We start from the raw sequence: 20,542 nt of genomic DNA, 5'->3' as shown, positions 1-20,542 counted from the left end.
ATGACTTATACTCAGAATACATTTACTGTTAGACGAACTTTTGAATGAGGTTCGAGACAAGCAGTGCAAAGAATAATAAACTTATATATATTAGCCAGACTTGACAAAATTTATAAACCTAAATTTAATAATTCTAAATTTTTTCCTGTTTATCAAAGTTAATGAAGGAGCTAATCAGTAAGATCAGCTAAGAAACTGTAGTGTCTTTTTGTTGCTGTTAGTTTTATGGACGAATAGTAGTGTGGGCTCATACGTTTTTCATTTTGAGAATAAATGACAAATATCGTATTCACGTGTTTCATTCGTCTTCTCTGTGATAGCATGTAAAACTGACCTGTGACATTTTTAAACTTTAAGTCTGAGGAAACTGTTCATAAATATTTCTATACCACAAAAATAAGCTAGAAAGATTAACAATTCATCTGGTGTTAGGTTACCAAGTTAATACTTTATAGGTGGCGTAAATGTGCTCCTATTCATTAAAGAATTTTTCCTCCTATAGGCTGAAAACATGATTTTCTCTGACTTAAATCAGAGCACGTGTGATTTGCTTGTTTGGCCTGCATCTTTTAAGTAGCTGATCTAGTCTTAACAAACTTCTTTCATGTCCCTGTCGGCTTCAAAATATTGTAACACCTTCACTACCCTTTAACATAGCTGCCCTTAGCTATTTATTACGTTGTTCTATTTTTTCTTATAACAATTTTTACCATCACAAAGCAGAGAATTTTGTTTCTATATTAGGACAACAGTCCATCTGATACTCCTGAAGCCAAAGTAAAACGTCATGTTTCATATTTATAAGCACAATGTATGAAAAAGTCTGGGATATTTGCTCACAGCCATTCAACGCCAGCCAATATTAAAAATAAATTACCACGTACTTACACTGTATTATAGAATAACAGAAAGTATTATTATTACTACTACTCGTTCTTGTTACATTATCAAGTCTTAGAGAGAGCCAATCCTTTCTTCTACAACCTCCAGCTAAGTTTCAAAATGCTTCCATCATAAACAAATGAACTGTTTCAGGACGTGACATATCAAACAAACAACTAAAGCGAGATATAAAAAAACAAAAGAAAACGATCCAGTTTAAACTTCGAACACTGCTGATCCGTCAGAGTCCATGAAACGTTTGTATAGCGGTTAGTATCTCCTATTATACAGTAAACCTTTTAAAATGTAAAATATTCATGTTACGCACAATGACTCTTCACTATTGTCGCTACCTTTGACATAACATGCTATCCTACAACTGAATTTTCTATTGTAAGCTAGAAGGATATATTTCATACCCCAAAAACTTTTCATACAAACGCTTAATGTCAAGTTGTATATAAAGTCGTTGAAGCATTCTGAAGTCTCAACAACCGATCAGACTTCGTGAATTAAAGTCTCGAGTTTAGGACTCAGGACCACGTTTGTTAAAGTAACAAGATCTGAGATACGCCTCGAGACTCTACTAGGTAATTTCATCATTATAATCGTAATAAGATCAAAGTGACAAGAACTGGCATAACCCGGAGGCCTTCATGAAAGAAAAACGACTTACGTCTACCTAACTTGTACCATTAACATTCTGTGAAATTATTTAATATAAAGATTCTGTCGAAAACTATCTACATAACATCATATGTGTTTTAAAGATGGCGTCTGTACGTATGTTCTTCTTCCAAATGCTCTTAGCTTTATTAGGTAAGAAAGTTTTCGTATAACTAATCTTGTTTTTACTGAGTGTAAGTATAGAACTAACTGTTTAAATATACTTAAATACCATTATTTTAACCTGAATAGCTAGTTATGTTTATTAGATATACATTATTCTGGGCACTAATAAATGCTGTTTGTTTATTCCAGTTATGTTTTACAGTTTATTCAGTGGAGGCAAACACTACTATTTTGTTATCGCTGTGTTATGCATAGATTGGTTACATTGGTTTATTTTACTTGTGTTATGCAGGTTATATGGCACAGAATGTTCTACAGTTTAGGTGGTACAAGAAACTACTGCTCGTTTATTATACTTGTGTTATGCGGGTTGTTTGGTACAGAATGTTTTACAGTTTAGATGGTAGAGGAAACCGTTGCTGGTTTATTCTACTTGTGTTATGCAAGTTACTTGATATAGAATGTTCTACAGTTTAGGTAGTATGCGAAACTGCTGCCGGTTTATTCTGCATGTGTTATGCAGGTTATTTGATATGGAATATTCTACAGTTTAGATGGTACAGGAAATTGCTGCTGGTTCATTCTACTTTTGTTAAATAGGTTATTTGGTATAGAATATTGTACAGCTTAGACGGTACAGGAAACTACTGCTGGTTTTTTCTACTTTTGTTAAATAGGTTATTTGGTATAGAATATTCTACAGCTTAGACGGTACAGGAAAGTACTGCTGGTTTTTTCTACTTGTGGTATGCAGGTTATTTGTTCTACAGTTTAGATGGTACAGGAAACTGCTGCTGGTTTATTCTGCTTGTGTTATGCAGGTTATTTGGTATAGAATATTGTACAGTTCAGATGATACAGAAAATTTCGGCTAGTTTATTCTACGTGTATTATGCAGATTATTTGGTATAGAATATTGTACAGTTCAGATGATACAGAAAATTTCGGCTACTTTATTCTGCTTGTGTTATGCAGGTTATTTGGTATAGAATATTGTACAGTTCAGATGATACAGAAAATTTCGGCTAGTTTATTCTACGTGTATTATGCAGGTTATTTGGTATAGAATATTGTACAGTTTAGATGATACAGAAAAGTGCTGCTGATTTATTTTCAGTGTTGTTTGCAGTCGCTTAGCGTAAAAATGAAAATAAATTGAGGCAAGATCTGGTCCAATACTAAAAGGTATTAGTGTATATATAGCAGTTGAGCTAACAGAGAAGAATAAAACCGCGTAAAGCTGTTGTAGTTCCAACATTAGCTCCTAAAACTAAACCCACCAGAACTCTAACCATGATGTCTTACGTTGTTGAAACATCTTCGGTGCATGAATTTCTTTTTGTCAAACGTTTCTTACGCAATTGAACATGCGTAATAAATGTACGGTATTGAGTAAACTTAGCACTGAATGCCTGGTTAATTATGTTGGCAAGGGGTTCCTAGGCGTGTTTCGCCACACCTAGAGATAGCGGAAAAGAGGCTCACGCCATTGAAGAACAATTGTTTTTTGATAGTATTAGAAATTTCATGAAAAATGCACCCACGAAACGTTTCTTTAGGCACAATTATGATTCACTGAAATCTGCGAGTAACCCTTTAAAATTAGGTTTAAAATTAATTAGGTTTAAAACAACAACCAGTTATTAGTTCATATACACTTTATGAACAGCAATGCATAACAATTTGCAGTTAACTCTAAATAAGTGGTGCCGGATGTGGCCTTGTACTTAGCGTTCTGAATTGTGAACCTGAGGGTGTATGGCTCGCGTATAGTTCACTAAAAATCGTTTTACGCAGTTTGGAGCCATTAGTGTCTTTTAAAAAGTCGTAGTTAAGTTCGGTCTACAGTCCCAAGAGTCAGAGGAGATTGTGCCACTGACTGAATCCCCTTTAGTGTGTCATTTCAAGATAAGGGACAGTTATAGTGCAGATAGCTCTTGTGTATATTGTCGTGGATATTGGAAATAAATACACTTTTATTTGTGATAAATAACTTGCTATTACAATCTATTACAAGTACTTAAGTCATAGCCCCAAAATAAGTACTTAAGATCTAGCCCCCAACACAAGTATGTAAATCCTAACCCCTCCCCCACAAGGTGACTTAGCAGTAAGTCTGAAAGATTATAATTTAGAAAATCGAGTTTCGATACTCGCGATGAGCACATCATAGACAGCACATTGTGCAGCTTTGTGCTTAACAAAAATAATATATATATATATCAATCCTAATAATTAGTCATGAGCTATTTACGTTTAGCAATTCTTTAAAATTTGCATATAAATCCAAACTTTTTTCTTTGATCATTTAAGGAGTCTGATATTAGCTATATTTAATCGTGACGTTCCATTAGTGTTTACTAATTAATAGTGAGAAGTTAAAGACCTTCACAGGTCCAATGAAAACACACCAATTCGAAGGAAGAGAGCACATCAGACATAAATAATTTATTGTTTAACTTCTTCTTTGCTTTGTTTCTACGTACTAATAAAAAAAATTCTCTTATGAATAAATAACATTTAAAATTCAGAGCAAAAAGTATGTTGGATTACAAATGTAAGGGTATTTTCATCCTTTTATATGGTGATTGGTATAAACAAGCGTAATATACAATGACGACATCTTGATACAATGAAATACGATCGTAGTTGATCAGATATGAAAACCTACACTTAATAACATGAATATTTATAAACTTATTTCTCGCAGAAATGATAAAACAAACGAGACTCTCATATAAAAAATGTGTTTTGATTTGTTTTTAATTTCGCACAATGCTCCACGAGGGCTATTTGCGCTAGTCGTCCCTAATTTAGCAGAGTAAGATTAGAGGGAAAGCAGCTAGTCATCACCACCCACCTCCACCACCAACTCTTGGGCTACTCTTTCACCAACAAATAGTGGGATTGACCGTCACATTATAACGCCTCCACCGGTGAAAGGGCGAGCATTTTGGTGTGACAAGTATTCAAACCCGCGACCTTCAGATTACAAATTGAGTGCCTTAACCACCTGACCATGCTGGGCCTACAAAAGTGTCACCATTTTTCCTAAAACTTATGTATTAGAAAACAAAATGGTAAATAAATAAACAATATACAGCTGACTGCTGAACTTTACCAAAAGGAATCAAACAAGACATGGGTGAATGTGAACGTAACACTTGATCCATCTAAGGATCACATAACAGACTAAACTGTCTCGAATTTACATGTAGAATAAAATCTCTACATTACTTACTTCCCCACTTTGTCTGTCGAAAGTTTGGTGTTTGAATAGAATCTCAACTTTCATTTAGTTATCTTTAGAACACAATTATATGACTGTTTTATAATATAGTAACATTTTACCATTGTAAACTCTGGTTCTATTTGTTTTGTCAGTGAGGAAGCCAGTAAAGTGATATGTCCACTTCTAATCCTAACTTGTTTGATTCACTTTTCTAAAGTTAAGTCAGTAGCCAGTCTTACACAGTTTTTATTAAGCGATATTTTTTCCTAATACTTATTTGTTTACTTATTTGTAAGATGGTGTACATAGATTACTAGGTGATAGAGTGTATTTTAAAGATTTATAGATACAGCATACAATAATAATAAAACACTGTTTTGCTCTATCAAATGATGATAAAATTATAATTACTGTTAGAACTAGGTAGGCACTAGGCCTGATGAAGAAAGACGGTGATGAATGACTTTTTTTTTTTTTTGCTATTCGCCGATTTTCGATGTTGGGATGCTCTGAATAGCTGAAAAGTGGCATATTGACTGGAGATAGAGAGCTTATAGCAGACAGCTCTTCATATTTAACTTCTGATGATCTATAGAGAAGAAAATCCAGAGGACGTTCCTATTGCTTTCACACAGGCGTCCGTGCCATCCCTACATGAAGAGTACGAGCGCTCTCTGGGATTATTTAACTAGTAGAGATCCACAAAACATTTGCGTTAAAATTGGCATATCTATCGCAGGATTTCTAAAATAATACAAAATAATTGTAATCGCAGACAACGAAGTCTATAAGTCCATTTGACTTAGGCCTAGCATTAGTTAAGCCTAAATTAAGTATGTTGGATAAGGAGCTAAGTCAGCACTAATCTGTACGTTCTACACTTTAGTTTAGTTAGGGCGAAGCGTTACAGTACGTAATACTATCATTAAATAAACTTATAACGTTATTGTACGACATAATACTAGAGTGTTTTAAAACTCTAAGCTTTTAATATGTTGTTGTAGAAAATATTTACAAAAGTATATTTACATCCTTTTTTTTGTTCACGCCCTTTGACATGAAGTGCTCGCGCATGCGCATTTAAATTGTAAAATGTGTGCGCTTTTTCAGGATAGATGAAACTGAGTATTATCTTAATACATGATACGACCATTTTCTTTTGTTGTTTTTATTTCCTTTCTAGTAGTATAAGTCAGCAGACATATCACTGTTCTACTGAGGGGATCCTATAACCGTGGTGGGCAGACACAAAGCTACACTTCGAACAGACAAATAAAAAGCTTCCGATAAGTTAAATAATGATTTTCTTCCAAACTGAACTAGTACTAAAGTTTATCACCATATCTGACTGAAAGGTGACTTTAATCAGTTTTTGTTCAGCCTATACGTGAGTTTCGTTGTACCACGTAAAACAATACACGTCCAACGTCCCGTCGTAACAATCACCGATACACAAATAAATAATGTCACCATACTGTATTTCGTTCTTTTATTGCTAAGTACAAAGCTACGCAGTGGACAATCGGTGCTGTGCCCATCGCTGACACCGAAATGCAATTTTCACCCTTGCCATTGAGCCATCAGAGGGCTGACATACTGTATACTGCAAGGTTGATATAAATAGTTCACTTGGCTTAGGCCTAACATTAGCTAAACCTAATTTAACTACTGTCTATTATCTAAAGTTTTTGTTTGTGTTAAACTTTAAATTATTATTAATTTCTGAACAAAGCAAGCTACCTACATTGTACCAAGGTGATCCAAGATTTTCTTTTCTTTTTTTGTTGGCTGTACATTGTTCCTAGATGTTCCTTCTACCTCTCTTCCTGTAAAATTTCATGTTGTTTCAACGTGTTCCGCGGTCTTCTTAGTCCTAGGTTTCGCAGTGCTGTTACAAGAATATGTCAAGCTTTCCTTGCCACACTGTATACAGCTTGGGCCTGGTTTAATTCCGATGTATTTAAAGTGTTATTGGTACGAGTAACATTACACAGTATTAATATTGAAAAGAGAAATAAATGAATTATAGTTTTGTTTTATTGTTCAGATAATGAAAGTAAAATATATATATATTTCATTTTGGTTAAAAAGTATGTGGATACTTATGTTCAAATTTTAAATGGCAAGTTATTAAAACTTCGTGTAAGTTTATTTTTATGAATAAATATTAAATCTTTTTTAAAAGAGAGAACATACAATTTACTTATCTGAGAGTTATACTAATTGTATGTTTAAAGTTATCAACACTGAGGGTTGGAAATACAATTATAAATTGTACCCTGTTTAAGTAGCTCGTAGTCCTCAGTGGCACTGCGTTATGTCTACTAATTTAGAATGCTAGAAAACAGGCTTAGATATCTGTGGGGCCCGGCATTGCTAAGCGTGTTAAGGCGTGCGACTGGTAATCTGAGGGTCGCGGGTTTGCATCCCCGTCGCGCCAAACATGCTCTCCCTTTCAGCCGGGGGGCGTTATAATGTGACGGTCAATCCCACTATTCGTTGGTAAAAGAGTAGCCCAAGAGTTGGCGGTAGGTGGTGATGACTAGCTGCCTTCCCTCTAGTCTTACACTACTAAATTAGTGACGGCTAGCACAGATAGTCCTCGAGTAGCTATGTGCGAAATTTAAAAAAAACAAAAACAAGATATCTGTGGAGGGTAGAGCACAAATAGCCCACTGTGTAGCCTTGTGTTTGACTGTAAAGAATGAGACAGTTAAAGAGCACAATATTAATGTGTAATGAACTATTTTCACTGTAGTTTATAACCGTTACGATTTTTCTCGTATTTTTGTTTCTGTGTTAATTTATATTAATTCACATTTACTGTAAGGTAAAAAAAAGAATGATTGAAAATCTTTCTGTACAAACGTATAGAAAGGTACAATGATTCGAAAATGTTTTTGTCAATATAACAACCACTTAGTGATTAAAAAAATATTTTTGTCGTCTGTGCCTCTTGTAGGTATATTTAGAAATTAAAAATGGCCCGGCATGGCCAGGTGGGTTAAGGCGTTTGACTCGTAATCTGAGGGTCGCGGATTCGAGTCCCGGTCGCACCAAACATATTTGCATTTTCAGCCGTGGGGGCGTTATAATGTGACGATCAATCCCACTATTCATCGGGAAAAGAGGAGCCCAAGAGTTGGCGGTGGGTGGTGATGACTAGCTGCCTTCCCTCTACTCTTACACTGCAAAATTAGGGACGACTAGCGCAGATAGCCCTCGTGTAGCTTTGCGCGAAATTCAAAAACAAACAATCAATAGCATCCATATTAGTTTAAGCAGCTGACTATATAATAAAGACAAAGTTTGTCTTCTTCGTCAATGATTACAGAGTAGGATACTTCATCACGCAGTGGTTCTTTATGCTCAGTAACAAACAACAATAAATGTATACAGTGTAGTAATATGCGGTGCTTTCAACTTTTCGAGATGGATAAGCCAGTTCAATTTTGTTTCAAACAGATTGACTCTATAGAATCGTTGTATGTTTAACATTGATCTGCAGTTTAAAAACATTATTTTAGATAATTTCAAAATGTGACCTCATCAGTGTTATGAAAAAACTAGAAGCTACAAATGTTTGTTTGAAAGTAAACAAAGTTCTCTGCTTTCCACACTGTCGTCTAAAATTTATTCGCACTGACAGAGAATAAAGTTGCTATAAAATACTGAAATTCGTTTTCTGTGTCTTCTCAGCTGATTGGGCTTCGTGCGGATCGGATAGCCAACCAGCTCTTGACCTGGCTTATACAGATAACGATGTCGGACAGGTGAGTATTTTATTTTGTTTCAGAGACGTCACAGGGGCACAGTCTTCACGTGAACCATTTCGAATAAGAATAGTTGTTGTTCTCTAGATTCATTTCAGTTTGTTGTCTCTTGATTGATGGATGAGTTGGAGATTCATTACCACATATGTGGATACTGTCCAAGTTACTAAGTAACTAAGAAAGGTACAACGTATGCATGTTCGTCGCGAAACATTGCTGATAAAATAGGAAAACGTATATGAAACTATTTACGTATTTATACAGAGAATGGACAAAAATGCGCCCCCTACATTGAAAATGTTTTGCTAGATAACAGCAAAATATAGAATTATATGTTTTTAGAACGCACTCAACGAAATCTGTACAAATATGATCTCAAACCCTAATTTTAGTATTGGCTTTCATAAATGCCTGTATTTTTCATGCTTTTAGTTACATTTCATCTGCAATTGTGGGTTTGTTAAAAGATATCTTAGACATAAGATAATTGATGTTATCAAATGGCTAGGTCAAGCACATGATATTAATCCTATTGAAAAGTTATGGGCTGAGTTAAACCGATTAACAAAAGATCGTAAAACAAACATGGAAGATGAACCTTCTGAAGTACATAAGGAAGGATGACAACCAGTCACTGAGGAATATCTGAACAAACCCAATGAAAAGATGCCACGTGGATATAAAGCAGTTCTGAAATCCAAGGTAATGTTGACTGAATATTAACTTGTAAAACTGGTTTGTGTTGTTTTGAGTTTCATTTTTTTCGTGTGGTTATTACAGATAAACTTGTTTGGCCATTTTCTCGGCTAATTGGAACAAAAAGATCTAAGAAACTACAGCAGGTGCACAACACGTTTTATGATAAAATATAACTGAAATCATGAGAAGTTCAGGTGTTTACAAAAGCCAGTGTTAAAATTAGGGTTTGAGATCATATTTGAACAGATCCCGTCGAGTGCATTCTAAAAACGTGTAGTTTTAGCTATTTTTCCATTATCTAATAAAAAATATAACAAGTTAAAAGCGTTTTGAAGAAGAACCACTTTTTTTGTCTATCACCTCTCTATATATACGTGTATTATAAGTGTGTAACAATAACTCCGTGTGATGATTTTTTAGATTATAACGTTTCTCTTGATCCGTTGAGAAATATTTTGTTGATTGGATAAAAACATTAAGTGAATTCTTCTTGAGTTTCAACATAAAATATATTATATATTCAATATGAATTGGACAAACAAATATATAACCTTATACAACAGTTTGTTTGTTTTGTTTGTTTTTTTGAATTTCGCACAAAGCTTCTCGAGGGATATCTGTGCTAGCCGTTCCCAATTTAGCAGTGTAAGACTAGAGGGAAGGCATCTAGTCATCACCACCCACCGCCAACTCTTGGGATACTCTTTTACCAACGAATAGTGGAATTGACCGTCACGTTATAACGCCCCCACGGCTGAGAGGGCGGGCATGTTTGGCGCGACGGGGATGCGAACCCGCGACCCTCAGATTACGAGTCGCACGCCTTAACGCGCTTGGCCATGCCGTGTTCTTATACAACAGTCTAATACCAGAATCGAAGTGCACGTATATATATATATTATTTATATACACTAGTCAAATATTCGACTCAACCTGTAGAAAGAAAAGTTATTTCTCGTGAAAATTTTGAAAATGATGGCTTTCAGAATAAAACATGATTTCCGAAAAAAATAATATTTTCATCTTTTGACAAACACCATCTGTTTCACTATTTGTAATTATGATGAAAGAAAGACACGCAGATTCAAAAAATAAATTTAACGTATAAAATACACGGAAATCCAGAATTTTCGTGTAAAATCGCACAAAATGACAGCATCAAAAAAGCTATCCTTAGTATTACCATAGACAGGCCTGTCATGGCTAGATGGGTTAAGGCATTCTAGTCATAAGCCGAGTGTCGTGGGTTCGAACCCCCGTAGCACCAAACATGCCCTTTCAGATATGGTGGCGGAATAATGTGACGGTCAATCCCACTATTTATTGGTAAAAGAGTAACCTAAGAGTTGGAGGTGGATGGTGATGACTAGTTGCCTTCCCTCTAATTTTACACTGCTAAATTAGGGACGACTAGCGCAGATAGCCCTCGAATAGCTTTGCGCGAAATGCAAAAAAAACAACAACAACCAACAGTTACCATAGACTGTGCTTATCTTATCGCATTTAGGGCTTTAAATATAGTAACCAATTTACTTTATTGCAAAGGAAGGCGCTTTATTTCAAGTGGTCAGTTTTAAATCGGTTATTAGAAAGTCATGAAAGCACGCTAGTCGATTGACTTTAAAATTACAATTATGAAAAAATTTCAGTTTATTATCAATGTTTCTCAAATACCTAGAGGTTATGTAAATTCAGATATAACCATTCAAACAGCTTTGTAAACATGTAACTTCTCATTGAGCAGTATATAATTAGGCAAAAAAGTGTTAGTCACAATAAAATTAAAGACAGCCGCATTTTTTCAAGATGTCCGACATTTTGCTATATAAGGGTCGAATTTCAACATACAGACTTATTCAGTTTGTCAAGTTATACACTGAAATCAGAGTTAAATAGCTTATGAATCCGATATAGTTTTACTATTATTACACCTGCGTAATATTCTTGAAAATTCAAATGTCTGTTGTTGTTTTTCTCAGGATAGCCTCAATTTTATTTTACATTAATATCTAATTTCTACCGACATACTGGTTGAATTTACTAATCTAATATTAAGGCCTGTCTTTATTTCTACCCTGACGTGGACCTCTTCAACTGCTTCAATCCGATGACGACCGATTTTCTAGCGTCATTATTGATTTTTATCTTTCTGATGTGACCTTGGCATGGCCAGGTGGGTTAAAGCGTTCAACTCGCACTCTGCAGGTTCGCGGATTCGAATTTCCTGTTCCACCAAACATATTCACCATTTCAGCCGTGGTAGCGTTGTTATGTTTCGATCAGTCTCACTATTCGTTGGTAAAAGAGTAGCCCAAGCGTTGGCGACGAGTGGTGATGTCTAACTGCCTTCTCTCTAGCCTTTCACTGCTACGTTGTGGACGGCTAGCGCAAATAGCTGTCGTGTAGCTTTGCGTGAACCTCCAAAAAAACCAAACTCGTTGATGTAGGTGACAAATTTAGATAAAGCAGTGAAATTCGTTTCCTTCCAACTCAACCATTGAGTACTTTTCATATTCTTAAGAACTCAAATGAAGTTCCTCTCTATTATTTAATGGTGTTAGGCAGCAGGAATGGCTCTTTAATATCCTGTTTTCCCAGAACCTTTCCATTGTTCAGTCTTCGTACATTGGTTAATTTTGTCACAAGTTTCATGGTCACAGCTTGTCTTGGAAGTTATCCTGGAGTGTTTTCCTCACATAAAACAAGCATTCTGGTGCTTGTTTTCTATGAAGACATTCTTCGCATCTTGCTTTGTTGTTTATAGTGGAAGATGGATGTTCTTTAATGTCCCTTGGTAACTCCATGTTGTGGGAGAGGAATATGCAGATGTAATGATATTTTGTGTTGTTTTTCTAAATGTAACCACTGTGCTATTACCTTCATCTAGTCCAGCTAGGTTCCAGCGTGATTGATAAATCATTTATAGCATGGAACAGAGAGGAAGATTCGTTGCAATGTTGGTATACCTATCTTGTCCTCTGTTGTAAGAACTAGTTGATAACATGAGATTTTCCTTATTGCTCTGTTGACAAAGACGATATTTAACTCAGCCACTTTGCCACTCATATTTGATAAGTACTCAATTTTGGATGAAAGTTAACTAGCGATTTAAAAAGAAGTTTATCATCTTAGCATCACAGGCATTTCCCTCTTTAGTCCTACACCTGATACGATCTTTCAGTAAATGTCATTCAAGTTCTTGAGCGATTTGTATACTACTTGGATAAATAAAATCTCCTTATCTTTGGCTCGATTCTCTTGTGTTGGCACATCTTTTCGATCAGGTGCGTCATGGAGATTGTTAGTTAGTATTTGGCACACTAAGTTACTAATATATTTAACTGATACTGAAACCCATGTTGCACTATAAAGTAGTGACATCGCTGATGTGCCCCTCTACTTCAATGGCATTCACTCCTTTATGTATGTACTGGCTCTTCTTCCAGGAATATGGTCTTAAAATAGCAAAACGTTTCAGGATGTTCATAAAATACATAAATAGTGACGAGATCACTCAATTAGGACAGCTGTACTAACTTATAAGTCAAAAATAGACACTGACAGGATGAGTTGGCAGCCATTTTGGATTTTCAAGGGGCTAATGTATTTTTCACGAAACATGAGCTAATGAAAGTGTCTGAGCCGAAATTCATGCTTTCTCGTGATTTAAATGACTCTCCAAAACACAAAACCAAAATCCCTAAAAATGATAAGAACCTCTATGAAATTTAACAACAAATAAAATCATATGAATATTACTAAAAAGTTATGAAATTTACGAATATTAAGAAAACTGTTTATTTTATAAAACGAACAACCATACAGTAAAACTTCTTATTAAAAATTTAGGTTCATCATAAAATCTGAAACCTATCCTAAGACCGTCAGATGCACGTGTTCGTGATCGAGTCTCAATTTTAAGTTATGAATTACCTTTCTTCGCGTGACACATTTCTCACACGTGAAGTTGGTAATAAACCTGTAGCATAGTTCCAAAGTTATATAATGCTCGCAAAACCATAATTTCAAAAGATACAGTTACCTATACACAGACCTTTCATTGGATGCAATAGTATCATATGTTTTCAAGCTCATAAATCCAGACACTTTGTACTCGGTGTATTTTTTAGATAGAAGATTCACACGTTGTCCATTTCGTATGTAGTCGCTCCATACGTTGCTAACTTCCAAAGTACAATCACTTAATGTGCCTTCCGTTTCATAGATACAGCCAATCCATCTGTTTTTCAATTCACTCATACAGTCATTTCATACGTTCTCATGCCTATCAAGTCACACACACGTATTTCAAATATAAACCAAGCTCAAGCGTCAAAATCTCATCAACCATCACTTCCTCACGTTTTTATCATAATTCAGAATAATACATTTCACCTGTTGATGATTGGTTAGACTCATTCAGGTTACTCACTAATATATTATTGTTGTATTACAACTTTCTCTTCCCAATAGTTAGGTCAGTATTAAGGCTAAAATGAGTGTTATGTTGTAGTCACATAGAGCATCATGTTATGGTTATAATAAGCATTATGTTGTGACCATATGAAACCTCATGCTAGGGTCAAAATAACTACTACATTGCTGTTATATTGAACATCATCTTAGGATTATAATATGTATTATGTTACAGTTATGTCGAACATGATGTTAGGGTTATAATGTGCATTGTATCGGTATAACGCAGAACATTGTATAATGCCACTTTCTCTCGGATGACATTACAGATTGAGGTCCGTTTTGGATTAACTGCCGGAGGAATGACCATGCAGAGTCTGCACGGAGGTCTAGAAGGCGCTGTTGGCATGAAAATATGGGAAAGTCCAGATGGTAAAACCACCATTGGAGTGGGAGCGTCATTTGAAAGGGATCTTTCAGTAATTAATTTACAAAACATCAGTTTGTCCCAGACTATGACTACGCAGTCGGTATTCGGTTTCGACAGTAACCGCTTCACCAAATCAAACGTATTTACATGTACAGTTCATAACAGATATAATATTAACAAAAACGTTTTTTTTTTAAATTGTAAGAAGTACTCTGGAGAAAGACCACAATTACTAATAACGCAATTATTGTAACTCAGTTGATAACTAAGTTATGGAAGAGGTGTCGTAGATGTGATTTAACTCTTTTGATCACTCATCTCGCCTGAAAATATACAAATATTTTAACTTTCTGTTTATCGTCTATTTTACACTGATAGACTGGAAAGTAATTGATCAATATTTTTCTCCGTGAGTATTTTCAATACATTTAGAGACATCGTAGAGGAAATAGTGGGCTTGTTGCTGATCGAGAGGAAAATATGCTAAGCCTACAAAAAGTTAGCCAGCTGTAACTGACTACAGAAGAATGTTTGACATCTATTCCTTGGAACTGCTTTTAAAGCTCACTTTGTAGGTGATTAAAATTTGAATGTAAAACATTTTGATTTTGTAGTTTCATCGAAATTAATATTTTTTATCATATAAATTGCAAACTTCAAAGCCATCAAGTTATTAGACTCAAACTTTTTAAATTGAAAGAATCTAGAGGTGACAATTTTGACTGAAAGTTACGAAAGAAACGACCTTTATATCCTATATAATCCTAAAATAACTTTTTAAAAACATTTTTAACCATTACCTTTGGGCTGTTTGTCTGTTAATGTATTAAGTATATATTATCAGGAACAAAGAATCAAGTTACGTTCTAAATTTAAGTGTTCTCTTTAACATTACTCAACCCCAGAAAAGGGCCCCGGCATGGTAATGTGATTAGGACATTCGACTCGGAATCTGTGGGTCGTGGGTTCGAATCCCCGTCGCACCAAACATACTTACCTTTCAGTCGTGGGGGCGTTAAATGTGACAATCAATCTCACTATTCGTTGGTAAAAGAGTAGCCCAAGAGTTGGCGGTGGGTGGTGATGACTAGCTGCCTTCCCTCTAGTCTTACACTGCAAAATTAGGGACGGCTAGCACAGATAGCCCTGGAGTAGCTTTGTGCGAAAATTCAAAAAACAAACATAACATGTATTCGGTATTGTTGAAATAACTGCACAACATACAAGTATTTTTATAACATGTATTCGGTATTGTTGAAATAACTGCACAACAAACAAATATTTTTTATAACATGTATTCGGTATTGTTGAAATAACTGCACAACAAACAAATATTTTTTATAACATGTATTCGTTATTGTTGAAATAACTGCGCAAGTTACAATTTTTTTGAATAAAATGTAGCAATGATGTTCTCAATCTAGTGAGCAAGTAAAAATAAATAAATGTTTATAGTTATAAAACCTAAACTGATATGCGAAATTTATTTACCCTGAAAGTACAACATCATAATGTATTCATGTTCTGGACAGTTGTCCATCAAAGTTTAACATGTCAAGAAACACTTGAATAATATAATATATAATTGCAACTTTGTGATATGCAAGCAAGTAATAGATTTTCTACCTCCTTTAGTAATACACGACTTGTTTTCAATTTTTCAATTAATATAGTTTTTGTGCCTTTTAGCATAAATATGGGGCCCAGAAAGTCGTTGTAAATGCTTTTTGTTTCTTGGTTTTTATTTATAATGTATCATGTCTATTTTGTAAAAGAGGATATGATAATAACGTATAACATAAGGTTTAAAAGGATTAAATAATGTAATATTATTTGCTGGCTGACGTGGCGGGATCCGAACGTTGCAACAAACCAATAAATGCTTTGAGAGAACAAAGGTCACGCAGTGACACACAACTGAACAAGAAACGGAGGTTATGAGTTAAACTCATAAGCACTTTTTTTTTTTAGTTTAGTTTCTACCTGGAGATGGATAAGTAAAGATCTACTTTAGTATAATAATTTTTAGTTCCATGGAACCCCGTCAGATTGGAAGAAAGCTGTGAATCTGATTACAGTGGAGTTGAACTGACTCTTGTTTTGTGGGTGCAAGAACGTAGTCTGTGTTCTCTTTTAATTTGTTCTATAATAAAGATTGTGTTTGCCTTGTCAAATTTATCCAATCTCATTATTTAATACAAACTAAGGAAACCACGTATTTTTTTAAACACATGTAACTCTTACTTCCTGCCCGAATCTGCTGTTATTAACAAGTCAGTTTCTACCTGAAAATACCATATTGTGTTCTGTGACTGGGCAGATTATTTCGGATTATTTAGTAAACATAATACCAAGGTAGTCCAAGTAACAATCACAAATTGATGATTTACTTAAATATTGATTTCACAAACAAACTTTTCAACATAAATTCCAAAAAAATGTCTACCTAACTTCAAATACAACGTTTTATCAGAAATTCCGAAATTAATGGTACCTAAGTGAACTGCACTTCTGAATAACACTGAACATTTTTCTTACACTAAACTGAATAACTTACTGACTTGTACTAAAGTAAATCGTGACTGATTACCTATATTTATGTCGCACTCTTGGTTCTATCACCGTCGCACCAAACATGCTCATCCTTTCAGTTGTGGGAGCTTTATTATGTGACCGTCAATCCCACTATTCGTTGGTAAACAAGTAGCCCTAAGTGTTGATGACTAGCTGTCTTTTCTTTTGTCTTTCAATGCTAAATTAGGGACGGCTAGCGCAGATAGCTCTCGTGCAGCTTTGTGCGAAATTCATAACAAACAAACTAACAAAGCCTTGTTTCTGCACATTACCCAAAGCTTCTAGTTCATTAATTTTGACAAACATTCTAGACCTCAATGTTGTCGTTGTTGTGTTTTTTTACAGCATAGCTACGTCGGGCTATCTGCTGTGACCACCGAAGGAAATCGAACCCCTGATTTTAGTGTTGTAAATCTGTAGATTTCTGCTGTACCAGCGTGGGACTTTACATTTCAACAACATCTTAACCACCAGCTCCCTCTAGTAGACATCTAAATTAAAACAATGAAAAAATAGTTTGAACGGTATATTAATATTTTAGACATTATCATTTACACAAATCATTACCAACTGATTTCATTCTGTTTCAAAGATACAGATGGCAGTGTTTAATTCATGATAACTGAAAAAGTAACGACTTATAAGAGAAAAAGTATTTGTTCCAGAGCAGCCACCACCCAAGGGTACAGCGGTATATCTGCGGACTTATACTGCAAGAAGCCGGGTTTCGATACTTGTGGTGTATATAGCAATGTTAAAATAATGGTTTACTTGTAACTTTTTAGGATATATAATTAAATCTAAACTACATTGTTAATTACTGAATAACATTTTTAAACATTCTAAGGTGAGTTTACCATCCCATTGAACTACCTATTTACAGAAAAACCATTTGCCATACTTGTAGCACTAATTTTAGTAATCAACTTACCAAGTAACACCATCCGCCTATAGAATCTTAGTAACACAATCCACACAGAAACACAATCCACATAGAAACACCATCCGCTTATAGAATCTTAGTAACACAATCCACATAGAAACACCATCCGCCTATAGAACCTTAGTAACACAATCCACATAGAAACACAATCCGCCTATAGAACCTTAGTAACACAATCCACATAGAAACACCATCCGCCTATAGAATCTTAGCACAATCCACATAGAAACACCATCCGCCTATAGAATCTTAGTAACACAATCGACACAGAAACACAATCCACATAGAAACACCATCCGCTTATAGAATCTTAGTAACACAATCCACATAGAAACACCATCCGCCTATAGAACCTTAGTAACACAATCCACATAGAAACACCATCCGCCTATAGAATCTTAGTAACACAATCCACATAGAAACACAATCCGCCTATAGAACCTTAGTAACACAATCCACATAGAAACACCATCCGCCTATAGAACCTTAACACAATCCACATAGAAACACCATCCGCCTATCGAATCTTAGTAACACAATCCACATAGAAACACCATCCGCCTATAGAACCTTAGCACAATCCACATAGAAACACCATCCACCTATAGAACTATAGTTACACAATCCACATAGAAACACCATCCGCCTATCGAATCTTAGTAACACAATCCACATAGAAACACAATCCGCCTATAGAACCTTAGTAACACAATCCACATAGAAACACCATCCGCCTATAGAACCTTAACACAATCCACATAGAAACACCATCCGCCTATAGAACCTTAGCACAATCCACATAGAAACACCATCCGCCTATAGAATCTTAGCACAATCCACATAGAAACACCATCCGCCTATAGAATCTTAGTAACACAATCGACACAGAAACACAATCCACATAGAAACACCATCCGCTTATAGAATCTTAGTAACACAATCCACATAGAAACACCATCCGCCTATAGAACCTTAGTAACACAATCCACATAGAAACACCATCCGCCTATAGAATCTTAGTAACACAATCCACATAGAAACACAATCCGCCTATAGAACCTTAGTAACACAATCCACATAGAAACACCATCCGCCTATAGAACCTTAACACAATCCACATAGAAACACCATCCGCCTATCGAATCTTAGTAACACAATCCACATAGAAACACCATCCACCTATAGAACTTTCGTAGCACAATCCACATAGAAACACCATCCGCCTATAGAACTTTAGTAGCACAATCCACATAGAAACACCATCCGCCTATAGAATCTTAGTAACACAATCCATATAGAAACACCATCCGCCTATAGAATCTTAGTAACACAATCCACATAGAAACACCATCCACTTATAGAACCTTAGTAACACAATCCACATAGAAACACCATCCGCCTATAGAATCTTAGTAACACAATCCACATAGAAACACCATCCGCCTATAGAACCTTAGTAACACAATCCACATAGAACACCATCCGCCTATAGGATCTTGGTAACACAATCCACATAGAAACACCATCCGCCTATAGAATCTTAGTAACACAATCCACATAGAAACACCATCCGCCTATAGAATCTTAGTAACACAATCCACATAGAAACACCATCCACCTATAGAACTTTAGTAGCACAATCCACATAGAAACACCATCCGCCTATAGAACCTTAGTAACACAATCCACATAGAAACACCATCCGCCTATAGAACCTTAGTAACACAATCCACATAGAAACACCATCCACCTATAGAACTTTAGTAACACAATCCACATAGAAACACCATCCACCTATAGAACTTTAGTAGCACAATCCACATAGAAACACCATCCGCCTATAGAACCTTAGTAACACAATCCACATAGAAACACCATCCGCCTATAGAACCTTAGTAACACAATCCACATAGAAACACCATCCACCTATAGAACTTTAGTAACACAATCCACATAGAAACACCATCCACCTATAGAACTTTAGTAACACAATCCACATAGAAACACCATCCGCCTATAGAATCTTAGTAACACAATCCACATAGAAACACCATCCGCCTATAGAATCTTAGTAACACAATCCACATAGAAACACCATCCGCCTTTGTAAAACATATATAAGGCAGTTAAATATAGAAATGGAAACTATATGCATAAGATGAGACACTTTGAAATTTCTGTGTATTCCGATGAAAATATGGTAACATCTCGTCCATAAAAGCACTATAAGTCTTTGTAAATCGTGTATAATACGTAGTCGAAAACTATAAAATAAGTGACGACATGAGTAAAACGAAATATTCTGTCAAAAACGCATCTACTGTTATAAAGAATAAAAATCACGGCTCTGTGGACAAAAGTAATAGCATTAAAATATATTTAATTAATGAAACCAAACTAGTGGAAGAACAAGATTATATGTTAAATTACTGCATGATAATTAGACATATTTTCACGAATAATCGTCCATCTTAAAGCTGATATTTATATCAAATAGGATATGCAAATTTATTTTTCGGTCACCCTACAAACTGTGGTTACATTGTCCTCAGTTGCATCATTCACTTATAGCACAATTATGAAACATTGTGTCAATAACTCTTTTTGTTGTTACGCACAAATCATAGAAATATAGTGAACAAAATAAGAAGTTTTACTTATAAAATATAGATGGCGTGTTAGTACGTTCTATAATGAGTCTATTATTATAGTTATCTATCAACCTAGTAACACCATCCGCCTATAGAAACACTGTTTGCCTCTTTAACAGGTATGTTTTGGTTTGTTTTGAATTTTGCGAA

The 20,542-nt window shown here is 35.2% G+C and overlaps 1 long non-coding RNA gene across 1 annotated transcript; it reads left to right on the top strand.

The window, feature by feature from the left end:
* Nucleotides 1–6,740: 6,740 nt before the first annotated feature.
* Nucleotides 6,741–16,358, top strand: LOC143245279 (uncharacterized). The gene is made up of 3 exons (XR_013025550.1): nucleotides 6,741–6,880; nucleotides 8,606–8,679; nucleotides 14,124–16,358. It is a non-coding gene; the product is annotated as an uncharacterized LOC143245279 (long non-coding RNA).
* The last annotated feature ends 4,184 nt before the right edge of the window (nucleotides 16,359–20,542 follow it).

This window comes from Tachypleus tridentatus, chromosome 2, assembly GCF_004210375.1.
Source record: "Tachypleus tridentatus isolate NWPU-2018 chromosome 2, ASM421037v1, whole genome shotgun sequence".
Taxonomy (NCBI): domain Eukaryota; kingdom Metazoa; phylum Arthropoda; class Merostomata; order Xiphosura; family Limulidae; genus Tachypleus; species Tachypleus tridentatus.
The sequence above is the reverse complement of the archived record's forward strand: the minus strand, read 5'-3'. Positions and strand labels throughout refer to the sequence as shown.